The sequence below is a fragment of the Cyprinus carpio genome, chromosome B6, assembly GCF_018340385.1.
Source record: "Cyprinus carpio isolate SPL01 chromosome B6, ASM1834038v1, whole genome shotgun sequence".
Lineage (NCBI taxonomy): Eukaryota > Metazoa > Chordata > Actinopteri > Cypriniformes > Cyprinidae > Cyprinus > Cyprinus carpio.
Genome location: NC_056602.1, coordinates 13176217 through 13192328, shown reverse-complemented (window position 1 = coordinate 13192328; position 16112 = coordinate 13176217). Strand labels below are relative to the sequence as shown.

The window sequence follows — 16112 nt, the reverse complement described above, 5'->3', positions numbered from 1 at the left end:
TTCTTGACACTAAACCCACATCTATAATAGAGGAAAAATTATATTGCTTACAGCGACTTTTGTAGACTTGTTACTTGAAAAGTGCTGTGAAATGAACCCAGAGCAATGTATTTACTGTTTTGCAGAATCTTACACCGTGTCTACACCGGACGTGAGGTCGTGGTGCGGCGCGATGCGACAAAATACTATAGAAGTCATTATAATCAGTGATGCTGCCTACACTGGATGTGGTGTGGCGCGGTGTGACAAAACCCAGACAGAAAACTGCTGCTGCCTTCTATTTATGACATATTGACACAAATTTTTAATGATTTTCAACGGTTGCTTTGTTGCGTCCAGTGTAGACAGACTTTAGCTGTTGCGGCACAGTGTGACAATTGTCATGTTCGGTGTAGACACGGTGTTAGTCATGTAATTCCAGTGAGCCTGGGTTGTGACATTTTGTAAATATCCCAACATGTTAAAACTTCCTCAAGATGCTCCTGCCAAATGCACAGACTTGATTTATTTTTAAAGTGCTGGAGGTTTTTTTTTTTTTTTTGTAATTTTTAAACAATTCTCACTCTTTCTGTTTGTGTCATAGATTTAGCCGATGGGGACGTGTATTTGACTGTTTTGTGTGTGCATGTCGCCCCTGCAGATCAAACACTGGTAAGAAAATTTGTCAACTGTCTCAGTTTTGCTGTTTCTTGGATTACAGTAAATGAAAAGTTAATTTGTAATTTTTATGTTGTGACATGCTGTGACATGACATATGTGACATCATTTCTTGATTTGTGTTATTGGGATATTATGTTGTTTTAATAACATTTACACTGAAGTTTAAATAATTGGGGTTGTTATTATAATGTAATTTTTTTAGTGTTTTTGTTGTTGATTTGTTTTTTTTTTTCTTCTTTCTCTATTTGCTCTCAGAATAGTTGACATGCCACCTGGGATGGTGTGTGTGTTCTCTTCTCTTTTCGCTATACTGTGCTGCTGCATGGTCATTAAGAGCTCTGCTTCTTCTAACCATCACCCCACATTCTTGCGCAATGACGCCTACTTTGAACACCTGGTTTTGCATCCTGACCCTAAATTGGGTCGGGTCTATTTAGGCGCCCGTGATCGGCTTTACCAGCTTTCTTCTGATCTTCAGCTTGAGGCAGAGGAAGAGACGGGGCCTGTGATTGACAGCCGTGACTGCCTGCCCCCAATTAGTGACACAAACTGCCCACAGGCAAAATGGACCAATAACCACAACAAGCTACTACTTGTGGATCCTTATAGTCAGGAGCTAATCAGTTGTGGAAGTGTTCATCAAGGAATATGTCAGAAACGAAGTTTGGATGCAGTGGGGAAAGTGCTTTTCTCTGCAGAGAGGCCTGTAGATACGCAGTATGTGGTGGCTAATGACCCCAATGTCTCTACGGTAGGACTTGTGGCACTCACAAGAGGCCGTGGGAAACAACAGCCGGTACTTTTTGTGGGGCGGGGTTACACCAACAGCCAACCCCCAATATCTACTCGAAACTTAGTTATGGAGCCTGTTTTCTCATATGAAGAAACTTCAAAGTTAGTGGTGGCTGGGAGGCTTTCTGAGTATGACCACCATTTTGTAACATCATTTACCCATCGCTCGTATGTTTACTTCATGTTCTATCGGAGGGACTTACAGTCACCTTCGAGAGAATATCGCACATATGTTTCCCGTATGTGTTTGGATGATGCTGCGTATTATTCATATGTAGAAGTTCCGTTAAGTTGCCGTTCAGCTGGAGGAAAGAATTATAACCCCCTACAAGCTCTACATGTAGGCCTACCAAAGTTAGGTAAGGCTATGGGAATAGAAAGCCCAACTGCTACGGAACAAGAGGTCCTTTTGGGGGTGTTTTCAAACAATTTCGCCTCCTCCAGTCGGCCAAACGAAGAATCCGCAATATGTGTGTTTTCACTTGAGGACGTGGATAAACATATCAATGCTACAAGAGATCTGTGCTACACTAAAATGGGTCGTGCAGATGGGAAAGAGGTTGCATACATTGAGTATGAAGTCAAATCAAACTGTGCCAATCTTCCAGAGGTGAGTTTGAAAACTGAACTAGTAAGTGTACTGTGTACCCGTGATTCATGAAACAGATCTTAATTCCAGGTATAAACAGAGACTACTTTCTCCAGTAGAAAATAACTATGAGGTTAAATTATGTTGGTAACTGAGGTTGTAGTTTTGAATCCTCCAAGGTGTGATCCTGAATCTGTCACCATTGTGCCCCAAACATAGAAGTTAACCTCTTTAGGGGAAGCAAAACTATAATTGAACATGGCTTCATTCTATGATGACATCAAATTCCACCACCCCAGTTGTGTATCTATATATAAATATTCTAAACTGGTCTGGAGAGGGTAGCTGACATACAGTTATTTAAAAAGATCAGAGTAAGAACACAGTGATAAAAGAAAAGTGATAAAGGCAACAAGATAAAAGGAACAAAAGAAAAATGGCAGTATGGTTTAAAAGGTCAAAGAACCTTAACTTGCACTCTACTGTTCAAAAGTTTGGGATCACTTTGTGAAAGTGGGGGATATTTAATTCATATGTATATTTAATGTGATTTGTAGCAAAGTTTGTAGATACGGGGAAAAAAGAAGCGGGAGCATTCAAACAATTTTAATTTTAACACAAAATTAAAGTAAAGCAGCAGCCCCTCACGGATGACTGCTGCATAAAACATAATAAACGTCCAGGCCTGGTCCTCTCTAGTCTTGCACTGTCGTCACTCCTCCTTTTATCCTTCCGGAGCTCCTTCCTGGGACTCGAGACCAGTGAGTGGTGCAGCTGTCACTCATTATCACTAAATTCCACTGGCCTCGCTCCGCTCCCACGGCTCTTGGCCCCGCCCCACTCGTCACAGTGATGAATTAAATTGTATAATTTCAGCAGCCATTGCTCCAGTCTTCAGTTGTACATGAAGAAATTAATCTATTTTGCTGATTTCGTACTCAGAAAAGTATCTGGAAAAAAGGTTGTGCTGCGAAATGAAATGTGGAAACAGTAAAAAGGATTTGTTTGAAATAAAAGAAATTGTAAATGTTTTTACTGACATTTTTGATAAATTTAATGCATTGTTGCTGAATAAAAGTATTAATTTATTTCAAGAAAAACAACAACAAAAACACAATAGGGAAATTTTATGGGTAATTTTGTTTAGGCTTGAGATAAAATATACAAATGGTCTTTACTGTTTCTATATTGTATAGCTGTGTAGCAGTGTGCAAAACATCATATTTATGTTGACTTTATACCTTAAAAGATACTTTTTTTTCTCTCTCTACAGAACACTTTGGATGCTTACCCTTGTGGCTCTGATCACACTCCTAGTCCAATGGCAAGCCGGGTGCTTGTGGAAGCTGAGCCAATATTTGACAGTCCATCTGTCCGTCTCACTGCTGTTGCTGTGAGTGTAAAGCAGGAACACACTATTGCCTTTCTAGGAGATTCCCAAGGATATTTACACAAGGTATAGAAACTTTTTCAAGAAATGAGGTGCTTTACCATAATTTTTTTAGTGCTTTATTGTACGCAATTCTTCCATTATTCTTAGTTCTTTTCTGAGGTAAAATACTTCAGAAAATGTTTTTTGTTGGATTTGCATTAGGCTGGTTATTTTGGAGGTTTCACGGAATTCCAGAATCACAAGAAACTATGTGTAAATATGAGATTATATTTAATTATCAAGTTTTATTTTTTGATGAGAAACCCACCATCTGGTGTTAAGGGCATGATTACAAATGGTCTTTCACAGGTGCATTTGATTGCCATTTCAATAACATACAGAACCTGAGCCTTAAATTGTCATCAGTATTTTATGTATTCGCAGAATACTTGTACTGTATATCAGTATACTGAACTTAGTGACAGTTTGCTTGGAGCAATGTTACACTAATGTTACAGTCTATATTAATGTAGACTAAATGTACTAAAAATTTAAGTGAAAACCTAAACTAGGGCAGATGTGGCCTAATGGTTAGAGGGTCAGACTTGTAACCCAAAGGTTGCGTTTAGTGCAGCTTAAGTAGTGGAGAAGTATGATGAATTCACAAAGAAAACTATTTCCTGATACAATAACATGAATGAGGTTTCTCAGTATGGGATGTGTAATGCCCATTTTGTTAAAGCCCATATTTGGGCTCCTGTTATGCCGCCTTTAGTTGTCTATAGCCAGAATGATGCTTGTGTCTAATTTGACTGAAAATGGTACATAAGATTATCACTAATATAGCACCTTCATATTTTAATGCACTTTTCTCTAGGATAAATGAGCAACATTGTTATAAAAATAGGCAAAGTCTTATGGATATTACAATATGTTATTTTAAAAACTATGTATGGCCATTGGTCTTTTAGATATTCAGGGGCACAAAAATCTAAAAATTTACCCCTAAATAAAAAAGGTTATTTGTGAATATATATTTCAAGTAGGTTGATTTGTTGATGAATTTGTATTACGAACATGGTTATTTGTGATTGTAAATTTTTGTAAAGTAACTGGTTTTCAGCTTTCTCAAATGCTCTCTCATGGTATGTTGTATTGTTTATCCCTACAAGAAGACTGTAGTCTCTGGGTGTAACCATATGAAATATGGAGATCGGACCTTATGAAGTTTTAATTTAATGCTCCTAATTTAAAATATTTTAATTCCTCCTCAGTTTTGGTCAGAAGGTGTGTGTGTTTGTGTTATTCTTCCAGGTGTTTCTTGGCCCAAAAGGTGAGGTGGAAGAATATGCAGTAATCTCCATCCATCCCAGTACACCAATAAGCAGAGAGCTCAGGCTTGACCATCAAGAGAAGCATCTATACATCTTGACAAGTAACATGGTAACTATCAAATTACTGAAGTTGAATTGGTAGTGCCAATGTTGTTACTTTTTGACAAAGCAATTCTTGAAGGTCATGCATAATTACTTTCATTTACTTTCACCTTTAGTTAAACCTGAACTAAACAAAACTGAACAAAAACCTTAATATTAAAGAGATAGTGCAGCCATAAATGAAAACTGTCCAAACTTGACTTTCTTCAAAATATCTTCTTTGGTGATCCACAGAATGAGCAATGTTGGTAACCAACCAGTTTTGGTTCATATTAACTTCCAGAAATTCTCAGGACTAATTTAAGAATTAGCAGGCCATGATCAGTGCTATTCTCTAAGGCTTTAGTTTAAAAAAAATCAAGCTTGTAAAGTACACAAATATATTAACAGGATACACAGTTTGGTGCAGAGACTATAATGAAAATAGAGTTGGTCTCTCAGGGTAATGAAATATAATCACAACCCTGTAGACAGAAAAACTGACTGACCAATAAGAGATGGATTTTGGCCATATTTTCCAAGCCGTACAATCCAGCAACCCAAAGGTGATCCTTAAACTATTTTAATGATATTGCTTGAAGACACCAGAAAAGCAACATTATATATGAAGATGCTTGAATTTGCATCTTCTGGAGGAAAAAGAAACTGAGTGAAAAACTCCCATCTGTTTCATTCCATGAACAAATGATCAGGTGTTCTGATTAGATTACTGATAAACAGGACTGTGCCTATGACAAAAATGTATGTCGCTTCTCTGACCAGAAATTACAAATTAGGTAATATTGGTAATATAGTAGTAACAAATATTTGATAATATAATGGAATTAAACATCTGGGTATGTGTATACATTTAGGCCTACTGGACACATGTTTGGAATAATAAAGATTTTTTTGTTTTTGAAAACGGTGTCTTATGCTCACTAATACAGCATTTACTTGTTTGAAACTATTGTAAGACTCTTGTAATAATGTGAAGTATCATTCATCAAATAAATACAGCCTTGGTGAGCCTATATGTAGTATATTATTTCATCTTTATTTGTATTTCCCTGTAGTTTTTATTCATTAATTATTATTTTATTACTGTGCTCACACAGCTAGAGAAGAGGCCTGTAGCAGAGTGTGAAAAGCATTTGGACTGTCAGTCCTGTCTGTTGGCTCATGATCCATACTGTGGCTGGTGTGTCCTTGAGGGGAAGTAAGTTCATATTTGAAAAGAACCTTGAATGCTTTATTTTGAATAGTTGGTGACTTGAACTTGAACACTGTGTGTTTGTGCATCAGGTGTGGGCTTCGTAGCGAATGTATGCGTGGGGATCAGAAAGATCAGTGGCTTTGGAGCTTTGACATAGAGCAACATTGCCTCAGTGTGACGTTTCTCAATCCATCCAACATCAGCCGAGAGGAGATGAGAAATGTGTGTAACACATATTAACACACTTTTTTTTTTAAATCCAGTTTAAAATGTTAATTCAGTAGTACATGTTACATGACAATAAAATACGAGATGCATGTATTTGTATAAACTTACAAACAACCATAACCAACTCTCTGCCTAAAAAGCATAAATTCAATCTTTACAAATCCAAATTGACTTTGTCTCTTATTCCAGCTCTCTAAATTTGTTTTGGTCAAATTTAGATCTCTTTATCAATCCCTGGTCTTCCCAGTCTGGAACGAGGAGAGCATTACTCTTGTGTCTTCCAGGACACGTCAAGTTTAGCTGTAGTCACAGAGTCTGGTGTCACCTGCTCTTCTCCACACGTATATACATTACCATCTGTGCCACCTGGTCAAGGTGAGAATATTGCTAGCTGAATTGTCACGTTTGTTTTGTATGTTTAAGACATTTGTTTTGACGCAGGAGGCATGGCCAGTAAAACATAATAGTAGAAACATCAAAAACCTAATAGAAATAAACATGTATTAGTGTTTCATGAGCCACTAAAAGACGGTCCTCCTTTTGACACAGAAACATCTGATTCAGTACTCAGTTTCGTGCATGGTATTGATAATGTAACCAGTCTGACAGAGGAACACTTCTAGCCAAATGGGAGAAGTTTTAGGATTACATTGCTTGAGGTTACAAAATTTGTTTTATAGTACCCAAAAATGAAAGTGTATTCACCCTCACGTTGTTTCATACCTGTTTGCACTTCTTGCTTCACAAAAGAGATTTTGAAAAATCTGCTTCTGTTTTAGACCTATGTTCTTTAAAATATTTTTTGTGTTCTACAGTAGAACAAAAGTCATAAAAGTATGGAAAAATGTGAGGGTGACACTTCTCATCCCATTTCAAAAACCACCACAATATTTTCAGCTGAAATCAGTTAAACCCCCACATCTGCTAGATGAAGTCCCAGAAAGTTCAAAGCTAGCTGGTAGTATGTGTCATCAAAGATGAACCAGTGAGACACATAAGATGAAAGCGAGCACAATCATGGCTTTATAATAATCATGACTCTTAAGGAATCTCTTCTTGCTAATCTTTTCTTCTTCTATCTGAATTAGATTTTTTTACAGTCACTCTGTCTCTACGGTTCCATGATGTTGCTGTGACTTCTCAAGAATTCACCTTTTATGATTGCACAGCAGTCAAACAGCTTGCGGGAGGCATGCCGTGAGTTGCAAACACAGCACATACTGTGGGCACAAAAAAAACTGAATTCTAATTCCTGCTAATTAAAGCCTCTGTCTCATTATAAAATCCATGTTTTAAAGGGGTCATATGATGCGATTTCAAGTTTTCCTTTCTCTTTGGAGTGTTACAAGCTGTTTGTGAATAGATTAGATCCCTAAAGTTGCAAAGACTAAAGTCTCAAACCCAAAGAGATATTCTTTATAAAAGGTGGATATGAAGAAAGTCATATCCACCTAGGATGCCTCAGGTGTGAGTAAAACACAGCCTAATTTAATTTTTTTGGTGAACTAACCCTTTAACAATCATCCACGCCCTCTTAAAACGCCTTGTTTAAACACGCCCCCACATGTCTACATCGCTGTGTGGGAATATTTGCATAACGCCACCCAAATGTTCACGCAAATAAAGAAGGTGTAACTTTTATTCTTGCTGTAGTATTGTTGCTCCCACTGCCGCCATGTCGTGGAGACGCTGTGTGTTTCATTGTGAAAGTGAAACTACTTTGTTTGGCCTTCCAAAAGAGGACACACCTAGAAATCAGAGGTTAAGTTGTATTTACAACACTGTTCCAGAACAGTTCAAACCAAATATTCAAATGTGCGCAATGCATTTTATGGAGGACGATGACTGTTTCCTTGCAGAGTAGCCTACCATGCTGGTGTTCTGACGAATAATGCTGACTCACAGCCTGTAAGTACATTTTCATTTGTAAAGGATTTGCCACTCACTATTCCAGTGCGAGTTTTGAGCAGTGTAGAGTAGCACTTGTTGATTGTTGTTTTTCCAATCACAAATGCAGACATGGTTTTATGTTTACACGGTGCGGCGCGATGCAACACGTAAAAAGACAGTATAAGTCATTATAATCAGTAATTATGTCCCCACTGGATGCTACAAATGACTATTGTAATGTGTTTTATTGGTTTTGTCTCGTCGCACCGGGACACGTCATCACAGTATGGTATTGGGCGTAACATTTCCGTCACACGCTTGAGGTATTCGGCCAATCACAACGGACTGGATAGCTGGCCAATCAGCGTACACCTCGCTTTTCAGAACGATGAGTTTCATAAAAATCAACGTTTTTGAAGAAACAATAATGTACAGTAATTGGAAAATAATGTTTTTTGAAACTTAAACTGCACAAACACATTTCATTACACCAAATAAACAACATAATTTTCTTTTTTAGCAACATCATATGACCCCTTTAAAATAAAGTTTTCTTTACTTTGTTTTAAATTTTAAAACTAAGATTTATTCTGGGTTATGATTTTGGATGCACTTTCTTTCACAGCTGCCATGGTTGTGTGCAGAGTCGCTGGGGATGCAACTGGTGTGTGAACCAGCATATGTGTACCCAGAAGGCTGTGTGCGATGAGGGACTGATAATCTATAATGAACAGGTAAGTTATTACATCATCAGCAGTGCCTTCTCTTTATGCTTGTGTTGTGTTGTGTTGTGTTGTGTTGTGTTGTGTTGTGTTTTTTGAATAACTGGTAAACAAAATACATTTTACAAGTTTATTCACAGAACCAGGGGGCAGATTCACAAAACATTCTTAAGAATAAAATGATTCTTAACTGCTATGCATGTACTTCTAAAAAATGTTCTTATCTTTTTCTTCTCACACATTTTACATCATGAAGTGCTTGCCTCTTTAAAAATAGGTTTATAGACATATATGTGTTATGATTTACAAGTGTAAAGTTTTGAATTTGTTGTATTAGATAAGGAAAGCTCTTGGGCAGGATAGTATACAATCAGACAACACAGTCTGACATTTTAGAATTTCTGAGATATTGTAGAATTTTTTGAGAAAATTTTATATTTATTTAGAATTTATATCTTAGGAACTGCAGAAAATCAGTAAAAAAACAAGCTGTCTATATATTGTATTTATTCATAGTAATTTGTCATGTTTTAGGAAATTGACAATTTAATTGGCTAAAATGCTCAATTATCAGAATTGTGAGTAATTTCTGTAATTTGTTAATTTTACTTTTAAAAGAATAAAACAAATATCTGTTTGGTAAGGTTTACATGCACTGCATTGTAATTAGGTGGTCCACCATTGCAGCATTCTGCTAGGAATATCAAAGCTTGAGAATTCAAAGTCATGTTTCATAAGTCAAAATAATAACTAAATAGTTTTTGCAGTGTAAAAATATGGTTATGAAATTATTTTCTTTACCTGAGTACCAAAGTAATTTGTAATAGTTCCTTTTATAACCATCTCTTTATTTTACCATCGTGTTTCTCTTGGTTTTCCCTGCACTTTTCATTCTTAGTGAAAATCTCTCCCCTCCCTACCTCCTGCAACCAAAGCCTCTAGAGCTGCATTCATGACCTCACCAGTCACAACACACAAAGTTCCTGAAACCATGGCTCATACTAAACCTCCGACTACTGCCACTGCAATAACTGAAACTATAACTTCTGTACTGGAATCATTAACCTCTCCTGAACCTGTGAAACCAACACCATCAACTAAGATTTCTTCCACTTTCAAGCCATCTGCTGCGCCCACAAGTGCCTTTCTCCCCTCTTCCACAGCTGAGACCATAGCACAGCCAGCCTCCACACTCTCTCTGCTAGATGAGATCCTCTCAGAAAAAGAGCTTTTTGTTACAGACATTGAATCAGTGGCTCTGATGGAGACAGACACTGATGTGGTCACTCTTGCAAGTTTGGAAGTGGTTGTAAAAACTGAGTTTCCATCAGTCATCGAAGCTGCTGAGGAGCAAAGGATTTCACTGCCGTCGTCATTGGCTGAAATAGAATTGCCACCACTAATGGAGCGAGTCACACGTGATAGTTTTCTTACCAGCACACCTCACAGTTTGGCAGAAACATTGAATTTGATAAATGAAACCCAAACTACAGTTTTACCTTCAAATTCAGAACCAAACATGTCTGATTCTGAAACTAATGACTTTTTGCCCATGTCTGAGAGAGTGTCACCTGTCGTGCCTTCAGAGAATAGGATGATCACTGACCGTGAAGTGGCTCATTTGGCTCCAGAGGAAACTGAGGAGGTGGATCACTTAGAAAATGACAACGCAACATTTTCTGCAGCTACAGTCCTATCAGGGGATGGAGAATCCGACAGTGATCCTCCAGTATTCCTCCATTTGAGAAGTACAGACATAGATGCTGATTACCAGTATGACTCAGCAGATTTACCGGTAGTAGTAGAATTTATTTTTCTACTTCAAATTTTATTTGGTCATGTAAATCCTTTATTCTCTAAATTTCCTTCCCTCAATCATTTATACTGAATGATGTGACAGTACGATAACATTTGTACACTCTCATACATGCTTGTGTGTGTTAACATATAATTGAACTGTTTTTTTTTTTTTTTTTTAATCAGGCTGATGAAGGCAGATTTGTAAATTTGGGGGCGTCTGCCTGCCCATGTGTGGAAAAGATTGAAGGATCCTCTCTGCTACCTGTCCTAACTCAGAGAAAAATCTCTCTGCTGGCCCGCAACTTGCATGTCTATCAGGTAAAAATAAATAAACAACCACTTCTTTCTGATTTAAAAAAAAAATTTACGTCTGCATTTAAAAAAACTGTTTAAACACACTTGTGCCTAGGATAAAGAGCTGGCATACGAGTGTGTGTTGGTGATCGAGGGGCATACTGTAGTGGTTGATGCAGATGTGATGCTGAATGAGGCAAACCCTTTGCTGTTTGACATCAACTGTCATGCTCACCAGGTACCACAACAACATAATACAAAACATGATTTGTGAGCATTATTTAAGCATGTTGTTATGACACCCTCATAATATACACTGAGAAGGCATTTTTGTCCTGCAGCAAGATGCAGTTGCATTTTAGATCAGTCATACATGGAATGCTGAATAAGTGCGACCTGGATACAGAAGGTGGTGAGATGTTTTGGTAATATTTTACTTAAAGCCTTTATGTATAATGCATTGGTACGGTATTGATAATGTACATTTGTAAAGCTTTTTCAGAAATAATTGTAACCAAACTTCAAATGCACTGTGCTATTTGTTTTTCTTGTGTTTTAATTCAATATAATTTCTAAAGGTGTAACAATGAATACATAAGTATTATAATGTATTATAACTGTGGTTTAAATTATTCATGAGATCATACAGTGCATTATAAGGTGTATTACAAGGCATAATTAATGCATTAAGACTACTTTTATAATTATGAAGGTTTTAAGTAAAGTGTTATCAATGTTTTGCTAATAAAATAATTGTGGTAGAAACATAGTGTGAGAACTTTGATGTTTGGTATGTCAGTGAGCTTTTATTACATTTTATATATGAGATGATTTTAATGTTTTCTGATATTTCACTGTGGATGAGAAACTTTTGGAAAATACTTGAAAATGCTGGTGTCAGTGAAGAGTGTTTTGAAATGACAATTGTAGATATTGCCTTTAATTGTATGTGACTGATGAGGAAGATGGTGGGGGCGGCTAGAACAGGAATGAGAAGCACTGCTCTAGCGCAGTATACTGTATACTAGTTTGGTAGAGGTGCAGTCAGGCAGCTAATGCACATGATCCAAAATGTGTGTTTCTCCCAGTTACTCACTTCAGTTTCCTGTCCCTTCTCTACAATCCTGTCTAAGTAAAGACAAAAGCCCACAACAATAATTAAAGAGGAAAATAATGATGTAGTAGTTTTAAATGCATGTGGGTTCTGTGAGGAAAGACTGCAGTTTACAGATATCATTGGTACTCAACTCGGATGTTCTTTTCTGTAGTATTCCTATGCAGACTCAGTTAGGGAGTATAATGCCATGGTGTATGTGAAGAGAAAAGACACTTTTCATATTGACAGCACTGACCTTTATGGTGAGTATAATTCTTTTGATGCTCATGATGAGCTGTGTTTGTGCAAAATACACAGAAATGTGACCTTGGACCACAAAACAAGTCATAAGGGTCAATTTTTTTAAATTAAGATTTACAAATCATCTGAAAGCTGAATAAATAAGCTTTCCATTGATGTATTCTTTGTTAGGATATGACAATATTTGGCCAACTTGATACAACTATTTGAAAATCTGGAACCTAAGGGTTCAAAAAATTCTAAATATTGAGAAAATCGCATTTAAAATTCTCCAAATTAAGTTCTTAGCAATGCATATTGCTAATCAAAAATTTTATTTTTATATATTTATGGTAGGAAATGTACAAAATATCTTAATCGAACATGTTCTTTACTGAATATCCTAATGATTTTTGGCATAAAAGAAAAATCTATAATTTTGACCCATGCAATGTATTATTTGCTATTGCTACAAATATACCCATGCTACTTATGACAGATTTTGTGGTCCAGGTTCACACATATAGAATTTTTTTTATTGTTGAATGAACCCATTACTGTATATACATAGCTGTAAGTCCTAAGCACATTCCATAAAAAATATAAATATAGATTTGTGATTTTGTAGCAGTACTCATTAATTTAGTATACAAATGTAAATGTTACCCAAGTTTAAATTAAGCTGTTACTCAGTTGAGGCTAGCTAGTGTTAGACTAAATGTATGAAATGAAAGTAAACTATTTGTTGGATCACTTTTGTCTTATAGTGACTTGGGTATAAAACTTAAATGATTTAAAGATCAAAGAAAATGGAACATCGTTATTCATACAAAATGCCTTTATTTTCTCGATTAATGTCTCCTGCTGTTGTCTCCCCTCTGTCCAGTTTAACACTCATTTGTGGAAAGTGTAGTCATGCCTTTGGCCTGATAATCTGTTTGTGTTTTTAGGTTTATAAATAAAACAATTCTTTGAAAATGTAGTTACTGAATCTCGCTCTGTGAATTTAAAGTCTACTTTCTCTGTATTGTAACTATGTTCTAACTGATATTTTTTGTGTTCTCACTATTTCAGTGACGTTATATAACTGTTCAGTTGGGCACTTGGACTGTAGCCACTGTCATACTGCAGATCAGAAGTACAACTGTGTGTGGTGTGGAGCCAGTTGTGTCTACAGAGAGTCCTGTTCCAAACACATCGAAAAGACCTGTCCTGCCCCTCTCATTCATTTGGTTTGTTAAACAGTTTCAAACGTAACTAAATGCCAAATTCTTTAGTGTATATATAGTCTGTAACTTTTCAAACTTTTTAATCCACAAGTCTAAAATGTATTTTCTTTTAACATAGTATAACACTGACCCCTTGTGATTGGGTTAATGAGATCTCTATTCTTTAATTTCTTCATTCTGTTATTTCCATTCTGGCCCTTCAGCTAACACACACATACAGTCTAAGGGAGTGGAACCTGTTTGCATGTCAGTGTGTTTGACTTACAACAAAACATAATGCTGTACCATTCGGTTCATAATGTATATTTATAAATATAAAAAATAATTAATTAAATGCATAATTACACAGGAAAATTAATGAATCATTCCAAATTAGTTCTACAGTAGATAACTTTAAATTGAGGTGATGCAGCAAGCGCTAGCAATGCCAGGGTTGTGGTTTTGATTCCCAGAGAATGCATGAACAGATTAAATGTATAATTTGAAAGCAATGTGATTCACCTTGGATAAAATCCTTTTCCAGATATGTAAGTGTAAATGTAAACCTGTACCACCATGAAGATTGGTTTTCTGTCCATAGGTGGAGCCTTTGTCTGGGTTGGTGGAAGGAGGCATTACTTTAACTGTTTCTGGGTCTAACTTGGGACAGAAAGCTCAGGATATTCTTCAGTCTGTGACTGTTGCGGGTGTGCCCTGCACTGTTATACCACATCTATATGAAATATCCTCCAGGTAAACGTATTTCAAATACTGTCATTGATGTGAGTGCCTCAACTTGTCCCTAAAGCACACTGCTTCAGGAGTATAGTATAGAACCACAGTTCCCGCACCTGAAGAGCATTGTTCTTTACAATATACAGTACTTGCAGTTCACTTATTACACTGATTAAAGCATATTAAGAAGTAATTGCCCATTTGCTTTGTTTCTGTGTGTCTCACACATTTGTTTATGCTTACTCTCCCTCTTTTAGAATTATATGTACAACTACTGCAAGTGGAGAGGAGAAATCTGGTCACGTCTTAGTGAAAGTGTCTGGTGGAGGCTTCGGCCTGTCAAGTCAGAGATTCAGCTACCAGGTTAACTTGTATTTACTATCAACTAGCAATATTATTATCATGTCTTTCCAAAAAAATGTATTGACCCATCTTCCATTGGACACAGAAGGGGAATAATATGTCCACCGAGCCCAAATATATAATAAAAGTGTTCCCTATAATTTTTTAGAAGTCATAGGATAGCTTTGTGTAAGCAATCAATAATAATGACAATCATTACGGCTTTAGAAGACTTTAAATATAGAGTAGTGCATAAATTGTATGGACTATTTTTATCCAATTTATATAATATTTATATTGAACACTCATTACCTGAATGTGACCCTGTACCACAAAACCAGTCAAGGGTAAATTTTTTTAAATTGAAATACATCATCTGTAAGCTGAAATACAAATAAGCTTTCCATTGATGTATGGTTTGTTAGGATAAGACAATATTTGGCTGAGATACAGCTGTTTGAAAATCTTGAATCTGAGTGTGCAAAAAAATTGAAATATTGAGAAAATCGCCTTTAAAGTTGTTTAAAAACTTGCCCCTGTGCATTAAAGATGAGACTTTTGAAGACAGCAAAGTTGAAGGTGCTGTATGTAGGATTGACACCGAGTTGTTGAACTAGGTATTGCAGTCCAAATTCAAAATATTGGAGAGGGTTTTTTTCACCTAGTACCTCCTCCTCAGACTTGACGCACACGCAGGTTGCCAGATTGACGACTCAAACAGGAACGACAGCACTTGGCGATGAATGAAATTAAATACGCTGTGTTTTCCGCCAACTGGTAACCCGGGGTGCTGAAATACAACTGGGTAAACTGGCAGTGGGCGGGTTTCACAAACCAAAACAAATACTGACATTCCAGCCCGGAACACACATTTTCAAAGGAGAATAACTGACTGTAGCATTGTTTTTCAGATAAACAAGTGTGTTAACTTAGAATGTTTCTTAAATATCTGCAAACATATTATGGTATTTTTATGCTTTAGTAGAGTCAAAATCTCACATACACCACCTTTAAGATTCAATTTCAGTGTGTAATGATACACTCTATACAAAACATGATTATGGCATATTGTGCTTTGACGCAACATAAAAGCATTGTAAATGACAAACATCATGTTGTACACCCCCCCCCACCCCCACATGCCATATCCCTCCATTTCCTGTTTTTTCATCAGATAATTATGTGCATTGGCACATTGTTATTTGAAAATGGTTGTTGTGGAATTCCTTCTGGCTTGATGATTGCAGAAGAAAAAACTGTAATTCTTTTGTTCTTGAATGCAGACTTTCTTCTGATTGTATCTCTCAACCTTGCATCCTTTAAGACCCGAAGCTGATAGAAGTTTCTCCTCAGAGAGGACCACAGGCAGGAGGAACAACTCTGACAATCAAAGGCAGAAAACTTTTGACTGGTCGTGTTACTGATATCAGTGTCCTACTAGGGAATGTGCCTTGTTCATTGTAAGTACTATGTATCACTGTGGAAAACTGTGTGCTGTAGACTGGTGTAATAT

The 16112-nt window shown here is 36.6% G+C and overlaps 1 pseudogene; it reads left to right on the top strand.

The window, feature by feature from the left end:
* Positions 1 to 16112, top strand: part of LOC109074884 — a 51475-nt pseudogene that overhangs the window by 22172 nt on the left and 13191 nt on the right.